Genomic DNA, 21,971 nt, shown 5'->3' on the forward strand with positions numbered 1-21,971 from the left:
GAACATTGTCAAAAAAATTATGATATAACCGATTAATCTAAGAAGACGTATTGTTATTAGTCGTAACTATGTTTTGATTGCGGCCAAAAAACAGAATTTCTTTTCAGACTACTCTTTACACATATATTTTTTCTATTTACACGCATTTTTTTCTTACTAATTCAGTCAATAAATATTTTCATTATACCATTTTTAATGTATTTAAAAAAAATAAAATACTAATAACGAGCGTGATATTCACTTTTTAATCCTTTACAAACCAGTTGAAATAAATTGTTGTTCAACTTCCTGGAATATTTCGTTCCGAAAATAATTTTATGAAATCCCTGACGCAGCCGGGAGGCTCATCACTTTTCTTCCCAAATATTTTTCCGAACAAATAAACAGTTTTGACGCAACGATGCCGATAGCTAGTGATTGCGTTTGGCATTTTACCTTTAGTGACACACAATCAAATATCCACATCGCTTTAATCTGAAAATAGGTGCAGTGGAATACAAAACGGGGAAAATCCCCAGCGTGCTCTTTGCAAACATGTAAAAAACATTTTTATGTGAACATGATTTCCGAATAAAAAATATCTCTTCTGATAGAACAAATGCTCAAATCGGAAACTCGTTTAGTTGAGGTAAAGTATATTCCACTTGAAATATAAAATCTTCCGTAGTAATAAAATAATGCAAAATCGATATAAATTTTCTTCCTGCATTTTACACAACTAAAAATTTAGGATCATTGTTAGAAAATCACAAAGACAAAGTCCCTAAATATATGTAGTAAATCTGGCGTATACCGATTCAATTGTAATGATTGCGATTCAATCTACATTGGAAAAACTTAAAGAAACTTTAATAATAGAGTAAAATAACACTTAAGGTGCCTAAACAATAATATTGATTATGAATTCGTAAACCATCTGATAGAAAATAATTATTCTTTTAATAAAGACACTGGATTAAAAGTTCTTCATGGTGAAAATAAAATATTGCTTTAAGACACCTTGGAAATCTAATTTTTATTATCTTAATTAAAAAGGCAATTTATAATAGGAAATAAATAATATATAACAATATAATAATAATAATAATCCAAAAAGGATCTACGATGCGAATGTTGATAGATACAGAAAACGAGGAAGGCCGAGAAAGACATGGCACGATCAAGTTCATCAAATACTTAAAGATGGACATGTCAAAAGTAGAAATAATCGGCGTGCGTGCATGAGAAGATGTATGAATGTAAAGGAAGCGAGGTATGTATGCCAAGATAGAGTGATATGTCGTTTCATCTTCTCTGCCTAACCCTACGGGGAAACGGCGTGATGGTTCGTTTGTTTTTTTTTGTTTAATAAATAACAAAATAAACAATATTATTTCATCAAGTACACTCCAGTCTAGTTTTGAGCGTATCCATATCAAATTACTCTTCCCATCGATATAAGACAAAAAAAAATGATTTATTAGTTCCATCCGAAGCACAATATTGATAGAATAAAATAAGATTAAATTCATAAGTTAAATATACTTTGATACAGAAATTTGTATAGCTTTGAAACCGGTTGGTGGAAAAAATAAAAAATAATATCTTATAAACGTTTCATAAAACATGTCAATATTATTTAAGAACAATTTTTGACACTTTGTTTTTCTTATATGTATTTAAATTCATGTATTTTTCACTTAAAAAATAGTAATACATCGCGTCATTTTTACCATCATTTCGAATCATTTAAAATTAATCGCTTTTTATTCTGTTGTTCACAGTTTCCTAAAAAAATTATTTTACATCAAATCTAACAATAATACACAATACTTAGGAATTAACGTTTAGTTTTTTATAACACTTACTTACGTAACAATATTTTATATTGAATAAAACTAAATTATTTATTATTTTATTGACAAGAAATTCACTGAATAAAACGTTATAAAAAAGCTGGGGTAGTTATCAGATACTATGAAAACTTTCTGTCGTCCTTTCCCGAGACATTATTCAGGTTCGCACATAATTTAATTTGGTTTTTGCACATGATATTACTTATTTGCAATATTTAATAAGGCATGTTTCTAAATTATTCAAAAATGTTTCCCTCGGCACGGGATACCCCAAGTAAGGGAACATTATCTTTAATAAAAAATTAAAAAATTATAAATAAAATAAATTAAATTGATCAAAAAAAATTTTTTATTCTAAGGATTAGAAGCTATTTGACAGCAAATATGTTGATTTTTTCTAGAAATTTATTATTAAAATTCAATATTTCTTAATATGCGTATAAAATATTAATCATTGGTTCAATTTTTTTATTTTTTATTTACTGACCGAAAAAATAAAACATGATTATTTTTTTAATTTTATTGTTTCTAGATTTAACGTTACAAGTACCTATTACAAACTTACATAAAATTACATAGAATAAAAATTGGTATTCGCCTCACATAGATGACTATGGAGTAAAGTATACAAATATAATTATTCGACACTATATATTTTAAAATAAATTAAAATTTCCAAAACAATGGCTGAAACTAAAATTAATAACTACAGGTATCTTTGAAGGGTGTGTAAATAAAACATAATGTAATTTACGAAACGTAAACTTATAAACCTAAAATTACTAAATATCTTAAATAAAAATAGAAAATAGAAACAAAAATAATAATAATATATGTTTACTATTTCGAATCAGTGATAATAATAATAGAAAATCTTCTTCTTGCGGTGCCTTGTCAGGTCCCCCTAACGTTGGCGATCACTACAGCGAAAGCGACTCGGTCCTGCGCTACTCTTGTATTCCGCAGCCAGGACAACGCTTATTGGATGTACTCGCCATAGTGATTCCTGGGAAAAGATGACCAGAGTGGTTTCCCGTTACCTTCTCCCGTAGATTTTTATGTCGGGGTTACCTTTCCTTAGCTGGTTGGTTCTGGTTTGGAGGCGCCAGAAACTCGCCTTTCATCCTCTCGTTATCCGCTGTGATCACACCGTTAGAGTGTGTTCCCATTACCCGGGGTTCGTGACGTGGACGCTAACGAGTATAGGACTAGTCGGTAGTGTTGTCGGTGGAATGCAACTGGGCGTCCACAGCATTTATAGAATTTAGCATTACCCGTCAGCAAGATGTGACTCACTGCGACCCTACTGACAGTTTGAACCCTCAAATAGAAAATTTATAAATATAGAAAATACATTCTGTTAATAACAAAAATTTCAGTGAGTGACTTAGAAGCGAGTAGTAATAAATATGACGTTTTGTTGAAAATGCTTCTTTTTTTATTTTGTAACCAGTACGGCTTTAATTGTAAAAATAGGGAAACTTATCAATTCTCGTTGTTAAGAACTAATTATATTATTTGTTTTCTCGGCAGTTCTTTTATTAAGGGATGTCATTAGTTCTTTTTCCTGTGTAGATTTTCGGGAAAAGTTTGGACGAGGCCGTTCATCGTAATTTGGGGAAATAAAGATTTATGAATTTAAATGCAAATAGCAAATGAAAGATTTCCCTGCCCTACTTTTAGTTTAATCGAATAAGTTGACATTTATATGTGTTTACTCTTTGGAGAAAGTGGCTGTGTTTTATGGGTTTACTCTCAATCCCAACGTAGTAAGGAAAAACATTTTTAGTTTGTAAAATATGCTCTACGCACGAGAAAAACATCACAAAACTTTGTCATTATTCGCTTTTTTTAACTGCAGAAAGTTAAAAAAAAACTAAAGTCTACTCCAGGAAGTTAAATTAACATTTTTATACTTCTAGATGTAGGTTCCGCAGTGTAGATGATGAAATACCCATACACATAACATATTAAATTTATCACAAAAAATGCCGCATCTTCGGGGGACCACTAGTTAAACCTGAGAATGTTAGAGCTTAATGGCCCGATACTTTGAGGATCTGGGCTTGGAGCAATATGAGAAAAGTCGCTCTCCACTCAGTAGCCAGGCTCTCTAAAGTTCTGGGCTTGGAGGGCGAAAACTAACTTTCGGAGGCCCTTCACGGTAGATCTTCACAGATTTTAGAGACGTTGTATGTCAATAAATACTTCGTACATGAATGTATACATATGTCAATAAATACTTCGTACATGAATGTATGTATGTATGCATGTCAATAAATATTTTTTTTCCGTAATTAAAATACAAATACCTAAATTCCCCATTACCTTTTAAACACTTAGCCTTGCCCTTAACCATTCGTTTTCCCCGCAATTATGATTGAAGTGCATGCTATATAGTACCTTGAATTATATAACTATATAAGGACATTCAATCCATGAAATCTTCACCTTCGTTTGAAAATACCCTAACAAGGCGAAACAACTGTCACGAAATTTTTATTTTTATATTTTTAAAAATAAAATAAGGTTGTCAGTAGACTCAAATCAGTGTTTGATTTCTTATATTAAGATTTTATATGGAGTTCTACAAAATAAACACCAAATCAATCAATAAAAATTTATACTTGCACATAATAAAAACAAAAATGTACAAATCTCGGAGACTTTTTTTCATAATTAAAGGGTTATCGAGAAATAATTTTAGAAATTGATTTTTAATGTAATATGCATATTATTGTTAGACTGATAAAAAATAATTTAAAGTATATAGGCATATGGTTATATTGAGTAGAAGTCAATGTAAAGGAGTGACTTCATTCCGAATCTCAATCGCTTAAGGTCGCAATAATGTTCTTGAAAAAATTTATCATCTTTGATTTTATGTATTTATATTTATTTGACGTTTAATCATAAGTATGGCCATATATGAAGCAAAGTGTAAACGTAAACTCAAAATGAAAAACCCCAAATTAACCACACTCTAGGGGGTAGAGAAGATTCAGCATGCCTGGCGAGATACAGCATGATTGATATAATAATTGGCGACCAACCGAAGTTTCGGGTTCGGTCAATAAAGCGAGTTTCGACCGTGATTTCGGTTTCGAAAACTTCGGATTAGCAGAAACCTGCTGACAAAATGTGTCACATTATGTTTGGCTATACTCGGGTGCATCTTATGGCTTGTAACTAAATATTTTAAAGTTAATAAGTTAAAAGCTCTTACAAATAAGTTATGTACAAAACTAAGACTATTATTTACAAAACTCTCCTTAGACCGGTCATTGCATATGGTGCCAAATGCTGGGTTACGACAAAAAGAAATGAAAACATAGTATTCGTATTTGAAAGAAATATATTAAGGAAGATATTTGGTGCTGTCAACCAAAACGGAGTGTGGAGGAGATGGTTTAACCATGAATTAGAGGTACTGTATGGCGAACTCAACATTGCACAATTCATAAAAATAAGAAAATTACAATGGTCGGGCCATGTGCACAGAATCAGTGGTGAATTACATTGCAGAACAACCAGGCTGGTGAAAAGTCACATTTTAATTTTTGTGTCTCACCGGGAATCGAACCCGGAACCTTCCGTGCGTGAGTCAAGCGTCTTGACCACTACAGCATGGAGGCCACTCCGTAAAGCAGACGAAGCAGAGGCAGACCAAAATTTACATGGCTGGATGTGGAAAGTGACATTAGAGCAATTGGTCTGATGAACTGGAGAAGAGCCGCAGGGTGCAGGGAGGAATGGAGACAGATTCCGGAGAAGGTGAGGCCCCACAACGGGCTGTAGCGTCACTGATGATGATACATTTGTACAACAAAACAACGAACTTTAAAATTTATGCTTTTTATTTATTTTTATAATTTAACACTTATTTGAATAAACTTTTTTTATTTTTTTTTTTATTTGAAAATTTATTTATAAACCCTTACGGATTATAACATTTATTTTACATAAAATAATATATACATTTTTCATTTATACTCTGTTGTTCAAAATAATGTTTTTTACATCTTCTGAAAAGTTTATCTGAGTCTTTTGTTTAGTTCTGTCTGGTAGTTTATTGTATAATTTCAGTCATTGGTTCATTAGTCTTGATTGTCCTTGTCTTGTTTTAGAAAGTTGTGTATGGTATTTGTCTGATATTCTCGTATTATGTCCATGTTGACTACAATTTTTTACAAGTTTTAGTTCTTCGTCTACAATTACATTAGTGGCTAATTTATGGATAAATTTTAATGATTCTAGTTGAAAGAGTTCAGTTATATTTAATTGCTTAGTTTGTTTCAAAAGTTCTCTAGTTGAAGTTAAATAGGGAAAGTCACATACTAACTTTAATATTTTATTTTGTTGTATTTGTAGTCTGTTTATGCCATTTTGATATCCTGCTCCCCATAGAAGTTTCTCTTTCGGTTGAAAATCTTATTTCGGTCGGTTACTATTTATAATATATTTATTTAACCCAAAGAGATTTTCTCAATGGAAAAATATATCAATAAAATCGTTTTTAAAATTAAAAAAAAAGTTTTTCGCTTGATTCAATTTGTGTGAAACATGTTTTTGAAGGACAAATTATCAATACTCGCCCTTCACAAATTATGATGAACACGTTCAAAATTCTATTACGTTATCCTTCTCACCTCACTATTGGCATTTTCTTCACACAAGTATCTTCTATTTACGCAGTAAAGGGCAGTCCTATAGAAACGTCACCAGATTATCAATTCCCTATCATACCTGTGTAGCTAACTGATTCGGGGCTTCCCACCCTTCCCTGCTTAATGTCCACCTTCACTACCCCGACTGACATGCCATAACGGAAATTAACAGTATTACTTAACAGGGTGTTTTAAAATTTATACACGCAATAATATCGAGGCAAGTTGTAATAATTCGGTGATACTGACCCGGGCTCCAGATCAGAGGTCTAATGTTCAAATCATGCTCTATCACATCTACGTCATTTTTTTCAAAGTGATATAAAAGGTGTCCAAAAACCTACTTGAATTTTTTATAAAAAAACACATACTGCACTTGAATTTTGAGGGTGTTTACTTTTTAATGTAAAATGTGGACACGGAGGTTACGTATAGAACACAACATCCGACAAATGCCCACCTTGGGTTTGTTGGCAAACGTTCACACTTTTCACGAAATTACTGACAACATTTTTTACATAATTGTCGATGAGTTTCGTCAAAAACACGTAGAACTTTTATTTTGAGCACCAGTATGGTCTGCAAATTACTTTTATACATTCTTTTCTTCAGAAACCTCCAAAGACAAAAGTCCAAAGGTGTCAGATCATACGGTCTTAGTGGCCAGTTAGCTTCTCCTCGCTACCGCCGCCGCCGTGAAGTAACTTGTCCTGGAAATTTCTTCTCCAATTACTATACCATTTTTACCGCAGTGTGGCAGGTTGCTCCCTGAAAATAAGAAGCAGGACCCTTTAACTCTGGAACGATCGCTATTTGAGTGAGACAACCGGTAGTGTAACTAAAATGTTTTTCCCTACAATTTTCCATGCCTATGATTTCAGAAAAATGCAAAAAGGTGGCCACGAGCTCACTCAGATGCTTACGGGTCATGGTGGGTTCATGAGCTACCTGCATCGCTTTAAGCTCTCAGAGATCGACAGATTCCCATGCGATAATGAAACTCCTCAAGATGACCCTCACCTGCTGATGCATTGCCCCTTTTTCAGCTTTTAAAGACAACAGCTGGAGGCACGATGCAGAGGCCTGGGTGAAAATCTATGCGACATCCTATCGGTGATAGGTAATAAAGAACTCACACGAGAGGTAGTATTATACATGATCAATATAGTGCAGGCGATTGGTAAAATAAACCAAAGTAGGGAACAAAATGCCGAACACTTCTCTAGTGGAACGGAAGGCCTGTTGACTACTGCCAACAGGCCGGCTTCTCTTGAAGAGTTTTAAGTGGTTTCCTCTCCACGTGAGCAAATGCTGAGAAGTTCCTGATTAGCCCACATGAATATATCCCTCCTGATCCCAATAGTTTAGATAAATTTTAAGATGTTTAATTGCAGAAAAATCCACTTTTTTAAATAAAAACCTTGTATATTATAGGCAAGGTAAATAAAAAAGCAACTTCCATATAAAAATAAAAAATTTCAAAAATTTAAAAAAAGGTTGCACCATCTTATAGAAACCAAATGTCGTCAACATCATCATTTCATCCAACACAGTTCACAAAACATTAGTTAACATATCATGATAACAAAAACCATTGACGGTAACTGCATTGCCGCTAGCATTTTCAAAAAAATACGGGCCAATGGTTCCGCCAGTCCGAAATTCACACCACACGGTCACATGCGGGGGGTGCATCCGCTGATGAATCACTCGTGGGTATTTTCCCAAATTTGACAGTTCTGTTTATTGACAACGATGACGAATGGATGTGGATGAGAGTTCGTGTACACTTTCTTTAACTGCCGACATGTTTTCAAGCGATTGACCCGCACAATGACGGCTTCCTGCTTTAACATCTTAAGCGCAGCCAACAGTTTCAAATGTATTACTTTAATTCTCCACAGCGCCAGCCGCTCGAGATGATGCATAATGATTAATGATGACCGGAAAATGTGCGACATTTTCGAATCGTCTCTATAAAGTTCTCACTTAATTACTTATTGGTTAAAAAAAACACGTGATGCTTTTAGAATTAACAGGTTAATCAACATTTTTCTTACTGTTAGATATTTAAAATCGTCTTTCCATAAAATTAGTCAGTAAAATAAATATTACGTTTTAGCGTATTCTTAATAAATTTCAGCTCCAAACTGTTTTGAAAAAGTTTTTATATAATCTATAAAATCCACAATACCTGCTTCTTCTTCAAACAAATTATTTATAATTATAAAAAACAACATTTTTTTCCAATTTAAGAAGCACCCTGTTGCAGTATTCACTCGACACAATCATATTAATTTGAAACTGATCCTTTGTATATCTGCACTGATGACGCTTTACAAAACAATATGTAGATATACGTTCATAATATAATACGAAACATGGTTCACTACGGCAAATAAATTATGATAAGAAAAATTCGCATAACTTTTAACACTTTTTTTAACTTTTTTAATTCACGTATTATTTTATCTTCTGTTCTTTAACTATCTATGTATATTAACATATTAACACAGAGATGAAGGACATTCAAGATAAAGTAATATAGAAGTCTAGGCATCTACAGGGCTTATGACCTGTCAATGGCTGGTTTAAGTGGCCACTTTACAAACTGTGTAACATTTACCATTCTGCCCATATTTGAACATCTATATTCCTTCAATTCTTTCATCTGTTGATGTTTGTGAAGTTATATTTAAATGTTATATATAGATATTGTGAGCACAAGGACACACAGTGTAACTTTTATATTTACTATTGTGGTCCTGTATTTTCATCCTGGATTATGGCACTAGAGCAATAACTCTTTACACACTAAAGACATTTACTATTGGCGTGTCATATCTCTACTATTTACTTTTTTGATCAATTGTTTCTTATATGAGTTAGGACCATCCAAAAACCAAAAATAGCGCCCTGTTTTACCTGCCGTTTTATTTATTTATTATTGCCGGACGTGCGGTATACAAATGTGATAAATTGTTTTTAAAAAACGGAAAAAAAATTGACACAATTTTTTTTTTTGATACTACTAAAAAAAAAGTTTTGAGGTGTGGAAAACTGGACAGCAAAACGTCGATTCAGTCGATTTCCGTTGACCAAAATCAGCACGTCGCGTCGTGCAGTTGTCTTTTTTACACTGTATTGAAGATGCATCTGCAATACTTAATCACCAAAATTCTCATTTACTTTTTTTTTTTTGCACCACAACAGGCCAGGAAGCACAATAACAGTGGTGAATTACATCAAAGAACACCCAGGCTTGAGAAAAAAATATTTAAATAATTCTCACCGGGAATCGAACCCGAAACCTTCCGTGCATGAGTCAAGCGTCTTGACCACTACGATGCGGCGTTTGGTATTTAGTGGTCAAACTGTAGTTTATGCATATCATCTTCACGCTGGTAATTATTTTTTTTATTTTTTATTTTTACATCAACGGTTCAAAGAACCTCTTTCAAAAATAATCACAGCAGTGAACTATAATTATGTAGCACGTAATATGAAATAGAATAAAATAATTGAAACTTAACAATATAGTGAAGATAAAATATAAAAAAACAAAAAAGCTTAAAAGAAACATAACATTTCTAAATAAAAGATTACATTATGAAAATTTTATATTCTAAATATAAATACGAGTATAACAAAGTAAAGTTGATAATATTTTAATATAAAAATAAAGTGGATAGTATTCAACTAGGAAATAACAAAAAAGAAAATTAATGCAACATTGGTACTTTATAAATAATAAGTTTATTAGACCAATAAAGAAACTTAAATTATCTAAAAGACACCTTTATTTTATCAGTTGGTTGGAAGAAGTTGCCATTTGGCAATAAATCCACCAATGTACAATTTATAATATGTCCAAAACGTTAAATGAAGAAATAAAAAAACACGTGTTCAAGGAAACAAAGTTAGATTTTAAATTAAACCCATTACTTTTCTAAAAAATGACGAGTGAGATTACATTTCAATTCATGAACAGAATTAGTATTAATAATATCGAATATTTTTTGTTCAAATTGATTTCCATACCGATGTATCCTGGATATAGGTGAGTGCATTTCAAAGTTGGTTCGTGAATTGTCACAAAAAAATAATTATTTACTTCTAGTGCACTTACCGGGTATTTGAATTTGAATAAGTTCAAGCAGAGCAGGGCTGTCAATAATACGAGTATCCGTCAAGTAACATTATTAAGTTTTTCCGGAATTTATAAAATTGCCATTTCATTAATACGTCTTAGTATGGTGGGTTTGCTGCAATTGTATTTACAGATAATGTACAAAGAAATTTTGTCAGAAAAAATATTCCAAATAATATTAAGTTCGAATTAAGTTCGAATGAATCCCACTTAAGGGGGTGACGCAATCAACTGAATTCGGGATAGGGTCCCCCACCCACGCGCCCGTGCAGAGCCGAGCCCCTGGCCGCTCGAACCCGGCTTCGTGTCGGCTGGCAGCTACACGGAAAAGTTTTTCACTTTTTGCAAACATCGAGGCAGATAATCAACAATCCGGCAAACGTTTGAAAGATGTCTTATTTGATTTCCTTTCTGCTTGAATGTTTACCGGAGAAACAAATAAATAACTACGTGGAACGAATTACCCGCCAAAAGGACAATCCTAATTTGTTTAACCCTTCTGTATTTGATCTTCGTTTTTGCCGTGTGTAACTTACAAAAGGTGGAAAAGCTACTGATTGGGATCATTTGAAAAACAAACTACGTGGTTTTGTTATTTTATTCCTTTCTTCACTTTCAATTTTGCTGCTAGGGCATTTTAAAAGGTTCTTTGATTTCGAATTCAGATTCTTCCTCGAAATTATTCTCCTTTTAACTATTGAAGATTTATGGTTCCCAAATAAAGTGCCGCGTCTGATAAAATATATACTCTAATACTTTAACAAGTTCAGATGATCAAAAAAGTTGGCTTATCGTGTTTGTTTTAAATTAAGAAAACCCACGGAAACTGGTTTCAAAATTCAACCTGTTTCTATTCAAGGCACCAACAACGTATTAAAAGTCTCCCTACTGAAATTAAGGAAACAAAATATATGAATATGCTAAAATTTTAATAAATCGCGCGCTCTTTTTTTATTTTTACGGAATAACCTGCTTAGCCTCTTCTTTAGAGGCTTGTCAGCAGGTGGGAAATAGGATATGGAAGTAAGTTATGAAAAATATGCCATAACACCCAGATCAATTGGGAAAATATCTTTCTTGGATTTTTTTCTTGCAACTGGCGGGAATCGAACCCGCAACGCTAGTTTCTCAGTTAGTTGTCTTACCAACTGCGCCACGGCGCCTGTCGAAACTCAACTAGATAAAATGTAAAAGACAATTGAAAAATTAAAAGGTTTTTTTTTTATTATACACGGTGTTTCAGGGCCAGACCGCGAGACTTCAAAAGAACGTTTCTTATAGTCAACTTTTTAAAAAACCTCTGTAATTTTTTCCAAGAATTTTTTTTTATTTAACGTAAAAATGATGTATATCCTTGAATCTCGGACTAACGTCCCTTCCACAGACAGCTACTCCGCTCCTACTCAGCCCCCTATCCTGGCCCGCGTCCGGTGCATAGTTTTGTAGGTCAAATACGTGTTTTTATCTAAAACAAAAAATTATAGAGGATGTGTTTGGATGTTGTGGAAGGGTTGTTCGTCTGAGAAATTAAAGATTTTCTTCATTTTCAAATCATTAAAAAAATATTCCCAAATAAAATAAGTTTTTGGGGGGAAAAAAAATATTTTTTGTAGTTTATCATGAGGAATGTTTTTTTTAAGTTTCGCGGCCTGGCTCTAAAACACCATGTATAAATTCAAATGATACTTGTTTTAATGACGATTCAGTGTAAGTCCCTCTTTGAGCACAATAAATTCGTCTCTTTTTGTAGTAAACATAATTTTTTAAAATATGATTAAATGGAAAAAAAGCCAACGTAAACATGATCACAATACCAGAGAAAAGATAACAACCAGACTGACGTTTAAGAAAAAAACGATGTCAGTAAATTAAATTTTGTATAAGGCAGTAAAATAATATTTTATGATATGAGAAAAAAAAATGTAAAGAAAAAAAAAATTCGAAATTCAAATTGAAGGTTAATAAATATGTGTTCAACAACTTGCAAATAAAATATATTATGTACGTTGTTATTATTAGAGCGAGCGCACATAAGAATATGCTTTTGGGTGCCCTTCTTAAAGTCTCAGAATAAAAAAAAATTCAACAATGTTTGATTATGTCCAAATGCTTGCAGACTGGCTGGATTTCATCCCTAGGGAGCTGTTCATATTTCAATTTATTTCAACCAACTTCAACTTAAACCAGTCAATGACAGGTCATAAGCCCTGAAAATGCCTAGACTTCCATATTCCCTTCTCAAAAATGTTTTCCCTCTCTGTTGAAATAAATTTAAATAAAAAAAAATAATAGTAAAACCATAAACGTTAATAAATGTTAATATTTATTGAAACTGAAACTGTAATAAATGTGCCTTAATTGCATTAAATATACCTTAATAAATAAAAATAAGTCGTGGTTAGAAAATTACAACAATAATTATAAAAAATAAAAAAATCAATATGTATTTTGCGATTCAAAACCACAAAAACATTTCATTATTGCCTTGGATATTTTTGATATATATATTATACTGGGAAGTATGTTAACTAGGGGTGGAACGACTGAGAAAGATATTAAAATGAGGGTGAGTGCCAGGAACAGAGTGGACGGTGCACTTAAATCAACCTTGGCAAATAAATGTTTGTCGCAAGAGGCAAAATTAGCCGTTCACAATGGAGTCCTGCTCCCGCCCTGGTGTATGGGAGCGAAGTATGGACTTGGAAAAACAGGAATGAAAGTAGGCTGTCGAAATACGATCTCTCAGGCGAATGTGTGGTAAAACTATGTACGATAGATGCACAAATGTTGAGATCTGTACATTATGTAAGGCTGAGACAAGCATTATCGACAAAATCAAGAAACGAACTCTGCGCTAGTTTGAACATATAGATCGAGTAGACTGCGAAAGAACGGTTAAGAATATTTACAATGTGAATGTTGATGGATGCAAAAATAGAGGAAGACCGAGAAAGACATGGCATGACCAAATCCAACAAATACTTAAAGGTGGACATGTCAAAAGTCGGAAAATTCGGCACGCGTGCATGAGAAAATGTATGAATGTAGAGGAAGCGAGATATGCATGCAAAGATAGAGTGATGTGGCGTTCTATCCTTTCTGCTTACCCTCACGGGGAAACGGCTTGATGGTTTGTTGTTGTTGTTATATTATAATTCTTGTTACACTTGGTGGCCTATGCTTTTCTTTATTTGTGAAAACTATGTCTTACTAATTGATCATGGAAAAGAAAATTCATTGTTTACGGTTTAATTCAGGATACGAAGAATGGCCGTTGTTGCTCTGGGGTCCCTTGCACCGTGAGTAGGCGGGAAATAGAAGCAATATTGTTTCCCCTGTATAACTAATGCGAATTCAATTAGAAACTTCAAATAGGCAGTGATACGTGACTCAAATACCATCGAATATTACGTCTTTAGCAAATAAACGGAATACGCCACAAGCAAATGGGTAACGAGGAACGAAAAGGAGACACTATCCCTTAATAAAATTTACTCATTCTTTTTAAACCTTATCGTAGCAACCAATGAAATAATGCTATATTTTAATATTGATCTTCCTTTTATTCGATCAATTAAGCTTACAGTGAATGTCATTTTTTATTTTTTTATTTTACTTTTTTAATATTTTTTATTATGAGATTTTTTCTCAATCATTTCAAGCGGACATTGCTATCAATAAATATTTATATCGTGTTTTTTGGAACAAATAAACGTATCGGTTTATTCACTTTATTCGGCACTTTTTTCGCATTTTTTTGTTCGCGAGTTTTTATTTTATAAAATACATATTTCATTACAATATAAAAAGAAAACAAAGTATTATAACATATTTTGCCCCGATAAACTATTATATAATAGTTTGTCATCGGGTGCTCAGATATTCGTTTTAATTAAGAATCAAACAAAAGAGTAAGACATAATACTGTATACATATAAAATAATAAACACATATTATTTTAATTATATAAATAAAACAGCTTTGTTTTTAACCACTAATTTTTATTTTTCACCGACCGGTTTCAAAGCAAACAAGCTTCTTTGTCAAGGTTTAGTTACGTAAACCTTGACAAAGAAGCTTGTTTGTTTTGAAACCGGACGGTGAAAAATAAAAATTAGTCGTTAAAAACAAAGTTGTTTAATTTATTTTATTATAATGAATAACCACAAAGTTAGCGCTTCTAATATAAACTTTATATAAACTTAACATATTATTTTGTTTTTGATGCTTTGAAAAATATTTTTTAGATGATAGAAAAGAAAAAACTCTACAAAACCAGATAAAATGGATTAAAACATGTTTATTTTTAAAGTAGGAAAATAGAGAAATAATACAATTAAAATTAAAGAATTGCCATTTACGTGAATAAAAAAATAAAACTAAATAATTCGAAAATTTTAATTCATGTCTCCAGAAAAAAAAGAAAAAACAATAAAATATTTAAAGTATCTATTAAAACTAAGATCTAAAAATTGTAAATAAAATAAGAAAGAAATCAAAGAAATAGTTAACCTAAGTCAATAACAAAAATGTATTCAATGAGAAACAAAAATACTGAGTCAAAGAATGTTTATTCATTTTAATTTAAAAAAAATATTCTACAAATATTTAAACATTTAAAATACAAAAATTTAAAATACAAACATTTAAAACAAATATTTATTTATTCTAAAACATTGCAAATTGCAGCTATTTCTATAAAGGTTACCGAGACACGGCGACAAGAGTGAAATGCTTTGGTGTAAAACCACATTTGAACACAATTTCATGCCCTTCTTAGGAAACGAACCCGCGACTGTAAGCATGGTCAGCGAACATGTCAACCCCTTTACAACGAGGCGGACTTATATCCACTCGATTTCCTAATCCACATTTTTTACATAAGAGTTATCGAGTCGAAACCCCTTGTCGATGGTTCTGGCAATATGCGGTGTTTTAGGGTCATACCGCGCAACTTCAGAAGAAAAGTCCTTGTGGTATTTTATTTTTTTATTAAATGTTGTTATTTAACAAAAAAAAATTGTTATGTTTCAAAGTACATGTATAAAAAATCTAATACTGAAATGTCGCGGTACGGCCCTGAAAAATCGTGTATTTCACACACAGAACTTTATTCTAACATTCGCCTGGACACAGAATTGATAGGTCATAACCCCTTTAAATGACAGGCACATTTTGTAATGATTCCTTCATCTCAGTTGAGATATGGGTCACTTAAACTAATTACCTACCTTTGTTAATCGTATCCTCGGTAACTCACAACTCAAGAAAGGGAAAAGTTATTTTAATTTTTAATCGCGAACTGCCATAATACCCGTGTTTAGCGGAGGCAGCCGTGAATATTTACGTAGTTACCCCGTCACATTCATCCCTGGTAATCTGTGGATAAAAGGGAGGGGGTAGCAGCTTCCTCTCAAGTCAAGTGCCTTATAAACGACCGATGGTTATCTTGAGAAAAAACAAAAACAATTTAAAATGGCGCTAGATAAGGAATATTGCTTGCGCCTTCTTCAGGACAAAGTATTTCAGACAGACGAGATGTCACCCCTACAACCTCGGGGTAAAATGTACAATGAAACTTGAACGAAACTTTTTTCAGAGAAAATGGAAATGTCGTTCTCGCATTGTTATGACCGAGGTTTAAATCTTCTCCTCGGTTTGAAACAAAACCCAACTTTTTATAAGAAATTAATTTGATAAATTACCGTCTTTGTGTGAAAAGAGTAAAATTTGATACGTCTTTTTAAATTACATCTAAATGAAAAGTGGGCATTAGTCATAAATATTCGCCTTCAGTTTGAATGTTTTTTTGTAAACAAGATGTCCCAAAACTCATATCATAAAACATATTCCCATGAAAGGATAATATCGCACCCCCCCTCCCATCCAGAGTGTCACAAGTCTTAGTCTAAATGCGTCAAACTAAAAAAAAAAAAATGACCACAGATCAATGAAATAAATCAAAAAACAATAACAAAAATAATCTGAAACTCGATACTGGCTAGAACACCCAGTTGGGAGGTGAAAAAACCAATAAGAAACTGAGAAGAACAAAAATTAAACAATAGACCTAACATAATTACACTGTAATATGTACAATCAATAATTACAACTATTTATTTAAACATATCTTTAATTGTATATTTTATCACATAATAAATATGTTATGGCTGCCACTTTTTGTATTATAAAAGCTTATAGATAAATATCATGTTAAAGTGCTATCCACCTGGTCCATGATAAAGTATAGAAATTGAAAAAATAATATTTTCAGGCTTTGCCTTGTATGTAAGTAAAATACTTCCATTAGATGAATCTCACCCGCATACATAAAGGTTTCTGCTCTTTAACTTCACAAACATCAACAAATGAATGACCTGAAGGAATAAAAATGTTCAAATATGGGCAGAACGGTGAATGTTACACAATGTGTTAAGTGGCCAATTAAACCAGCCAATGACAAGTCATAAGCCTTGTAGAGGCAGTTACTACATATTGTTCTACATTCCAAATTCAATTAAATGTCACAATTAATTCGGAACAAAGTTTTTTTGGTTTTTACTTGTGGTACGTTTTGTTTTGTTTTATTAGTTTTTTTTAGTTTTTGTTAGTTCTTGAACTTAACTCACCTGTATTTTTTTATTCTTTTTATTTGTTTATTTTTCCATACATATAATATTTACATAGAAATATAACTACGAAAATACACTTTAGAAAAATACATCTTAAAATTAAGCTATAACATGAATTGGAAAAAATGCCCAAAAAGACTACAGCGTCTTAGCGTGGGCCATTTCCTTTTTAATTATTAAATAGTTTATAGCACATATATATGGTTTGACATGACCATGAAAAGAAAATAAAATAAAAGAAAAAATGATAAAAAATAATAAAAACTGAAATTACGAAAATATGATTTATTTGCAGTATGCATTTATTTTTAGTTTGAATTATTTTGTATATAAACATAATACCAGTATATATTATGACGTCAGTAAAAAATTGATTTAGATTAGTTTCTCGAGTGCCACAATTACAAATAAATTAAATGAAATGAGCACCGTTAAAACGTCGACATTCGCATTTATTTCTCAAAAATGTTGTCCATCTGTGTTGAAATACCAAAAAATAATAAGTTATGCAGACTTACGGCAATTTTCAAACTCATGGTGGATAGGAAAAGATATCACTATCGACAGGTTACTGCGGCTTCAGTTATATACGGTAGGAACATTACCGGGAGCTAACGGCAAATCCATCTGTAAATGTGATAAATGATGGTCTTTTGTCACGCGGGATGCCATCCATCCGGCACTGTCTAGCCCGAGGGCTTCCTGACTATGCCCGGGTATTCCCAGGAGTGCATAGGGGGTGAGAAATGTCCTCAGAGGGAAAGAAAATAAAGCTTATGTGTAAGACATAGCTGAGAACATATTCTTATTTTAAGTTTATTAAAAAATACATGACCACTATTTTACTAACATTTTTGCGTCAATTATTAATAAATATATTGATTTAAGTATCGAAGAGTCCTGACTTAACACGGAATTCTATAAGAAGTTGGAACATACAAAATAATAATTGTGCTACAATATAATTGAACAGTGTGTGGATTATACAAAAAAAAAATGTTAGAAAAATTCAAGAGCAATCTTTACGAAGTAAGAAGTAGTGTGAAACTTTATCTTATTTTAAAATCTACACCAGAATATTTTTTTAAACTGGAAAATTGTCACGTCCACAACACTTGAAATAAAATTAAATTGAAATTCATATTGAAAGATAGCCTTTATGCATGGTTGAAAAATATTTATGAACTGGAAAAAAAAAATCATTTGCATTCAAAAAATTCAAGGGTGTTAAAGGGGCTTTTAGTCAATAAATGTTACTCGAGTATAAATTAATATTAAGAAAATGAAACAGAGAAAATTTTAATATAAGTTATGTAACCACTAAGCACCACAATCTGATATGATATTTTTAAAGTTTTCATTTTCTTGGCTTTTTTTTTTATTAATAAACTTTTTAGTAAGTTTTTTTTATTAGTAGCGGCAATTCGCCTTTTTTATAATTTTTTTATTTATAGAAATTGTATATTATGATAAATAAAGTTTTTTTTTTTATTACTATTATTTTTATACAAAGCATGCTGTATCTAACTGTTATTTAATTAAATTTGTATAGAAATATTTGAATTCTTGTGATTAACCTAAATACTTCAATTTCGGGACCATTTTTTTTCAGTCGTAAATAACCGTCTGAAGAAAATGATAAACAAGTTGCGGTTGGGTGGGATTCGAATTCTTGTCCTTCTGATCAGAAGACCGCGACACTACCCACGGGGCTACAACCCGTCGGCAAAATTGCTTGCTAAGCCAGAGGTGGCAGTTAGAAATTGCGTACAAAAAATGTTTTCTTGCGCGCGGTAAAAACAAGAGCATTAAATTATACGGCTAAGATTCCTGAAAATGTACGACAAAAATATTTTAAATTGAACTACTTTGAACGACGTCACTTGTTCATATAAATCAACCAATGATAAGAGTGTTGTGTAAGATTTCCGGTTTACTTACCGTCAACGGGCCAATCGGCAGAACTAACCGTAAAGATGCAGAAGAGAACTTGAGACGTCACACGCAGAGTCATTTTAGAAATAAAAAAACTTTAAAATAATTTTTAAAAAGCACTGAACTTTCCTATTTTCGGCAGGATGGACGTAATTTTTTTTTTACTTATTATGTTTTACTTTTTTTTTTTAAGTTCTTCAATGTTGATAAACGGTTTGGGTAGGTAGGAAGAAATTGCCTTAATGCAATATGCCCGCCTTTATATGTATATTTATTGTATATGATTATTAAGTGTTAAACAAACAAAATATTAAAATTAGACATTTAAAAAATCTTAGAAATTAAAAAAGGTATTCATAGTTAGAAAAATATGTACACATATATATATATATACAATATTTTCTTGTGTCCACTCCGGTCTAGTTTTAAGCGTATTCATCTCAAATTACGCTGCCCATCCTTAAAAGACAAAAAGCCCTTATTTATTAGTTATATATGTGTAGCAAGGTACTGATATAAAATAATTATTTAGTTAATTTAACCTCGATAAACAAGTTTGTATAGCTTGAAAACTGGTCGGTAGATAAAGTAATAAATAAGTGGTTAAAAGCAAAGTTGTTTTAGTTATTCTGTTATAATGAATAACCAACCACAAAATTAGGGATTTTGATAGAGTATATACATGTGCAAAGTAAAAAAAAAAACAGTATTATTTTCTGAAGATTGCCATCTAAAAATAAACGCAATGCATCGAATGCATAAACTACAGTTGCAAATTCTGTTTTCTAGGGCGTATTGTTATGATTTCATTCCGTACATTCGCTGGTTTTCAATCTGAATATTATGGAAAATGCATTGCTGGTTTTCCTGATTTAGAAGATGCCAGCGACTCACTTGATCTGACTTGTACCGTCCCAATATCCGGAAAGGAAATCACATGCTTGGCTTTACTTGTACTCGTATATAGATACCCCTTTACTTTGCATACTCGAATCATGCATACATAAAAATTTTGTCAGTGGATATTTTATTTTACGATAAGACATTAATTTTTTACCATGGCCAAATGCAAAATGCACAAGTTGACAGACGTCAGTTGTTACTTGAAAATACAAAAGTATTATTAGACCATATAATATTAAAGATTGCGCTTTATATGTGATGTCAGCGTCCAGGCGGAAGAAGAATACAGTTCTGTTTTTTAAATAGAACCAGATCTCTGGACGAGCATTTTCGACTAGATGGCTACTCTCGGAAAAATTAAAACAAACGGAGATAAGTCCGCCTCGCGGTGAAGTCGTTGACGCGTTTGCCTATTATACTTGAAATCTGGGATATTTTTCAACGATTTTTGTAGGCATAATTTGACCTAGAATTTAAGAAAAAAATTATAAAAAGTACGTGATTTAAAATGCTTTTATTTCTATTTCAAAAAAAAATAAAGTAATTTTAAAACACAATGAAATGAAATAATGTTTAAAAAATGGTTATATGCCTTATATGTACGCATTTCTATTTTCATATTTGGTATTTCTGTTTTGTATTTCTTTAATCTTTTTTATTATAAATTAGATATTCTGTATTAATTTTTCCAAACATTTAGCAAAAAAAGTTCTTGCTCCTTAGTTAAGTTAGAAGTATTAATTATTATTTTACAAATAAGAATTTAATTATGTTTTAAAGTGGAGGATCTTCAACAAAAAGTCATATAAATTGTCTTGGTGAGTTCTGTTACAAATATATTTATATTTACATGTAAAAACAAATAAAATAAAAAAAGATTTAAAAAAAAATCGCCTTTTTTTATCTTCATTATCTCAAAATCACTTCAAAATACTTTGTTTCTAACCGAGTCAAGGCCTAAAATTTAGACAAAATTCAAGAGGCGTAATCTGCCGGTTGAAAAGTAATCATTATGTTTTAAAAAATTACAACAGGGATGTAGAACATTCTAAAGAAGAAAATATGGAGGTCTAGGCATTTACAGGGCTTATGACCTGTCATTGGCTGGTTTAAGTGACCGCTTTACACACTGTGTACCATCACCATTTGGCCTTTGTTTGAACGTCCATATTTCTTTAATTATTCCATCTGTTGATTTTAGTGAAATTATAGAGCTGAAACCTTTATTGTTGTGAATAGATTCATCTGACTGAATTATTTCACATACTTGGCAACGCCTGATTCCAATTTTTAAAGTTCTTCTTAGACCAGTTGGTTTTATAACAATATTTGAGTTTGTCCAAATGTTTGTAGACAACAAATTGGATTTCACCCCCTGGGGAGTCATTAAGATTAAGAAATTACTTACAACAGGGATGGAGAACATTCTAAAGAGGGGAATATGGAAATCTAGGCAATTACAGAGCTTATGACCTGTCATTGGCTGGTTTAAGTGGCCACTTTAGAATGTTCTCCGTCCCTGTTGTAATTTTTTAATCTAAATAACTTTCGAGGGGGTGGAATCAAGTATTTTGTCTACAAACATTTAGATCAACTCAAATATTATTTTTAAAAAATTGTTGTAAAAAAATTTTCAGTACAATTTTCATCAGAAATATCTTAAAAAATTATTGTTTTCAGTTTTTATTCAGCGTAAGTAAAATTCGCTAAGTATATTTTCTTATTTTTTCAATACTGCGATTTTTTAAGAATGACACTTTAAAGTGGCGAAACCGTATGATTTTCGTACTTTTTATTAGATCACAGCCATAAGAACCCGTCAGCGTCAATCCAGCCGCTGCGCGCTGTA

The sequence above is a fragment of the Micrasema longulum genome, unplaced genomic scaffold (assembly GCF_059751315.1).
Source record: "Micrasema longulum isolate JH-2025_06_02 unplaced genomic scaffold, ASM5975131v1 h1tg000578l, whole genome shotgun sequence".
Lineage (NCBI taxonomy): Eukaryota > Metazoa > Arthropoda > Insecta > Trichoptera > Brachycentridae > Micrasema > Micrasema longulum.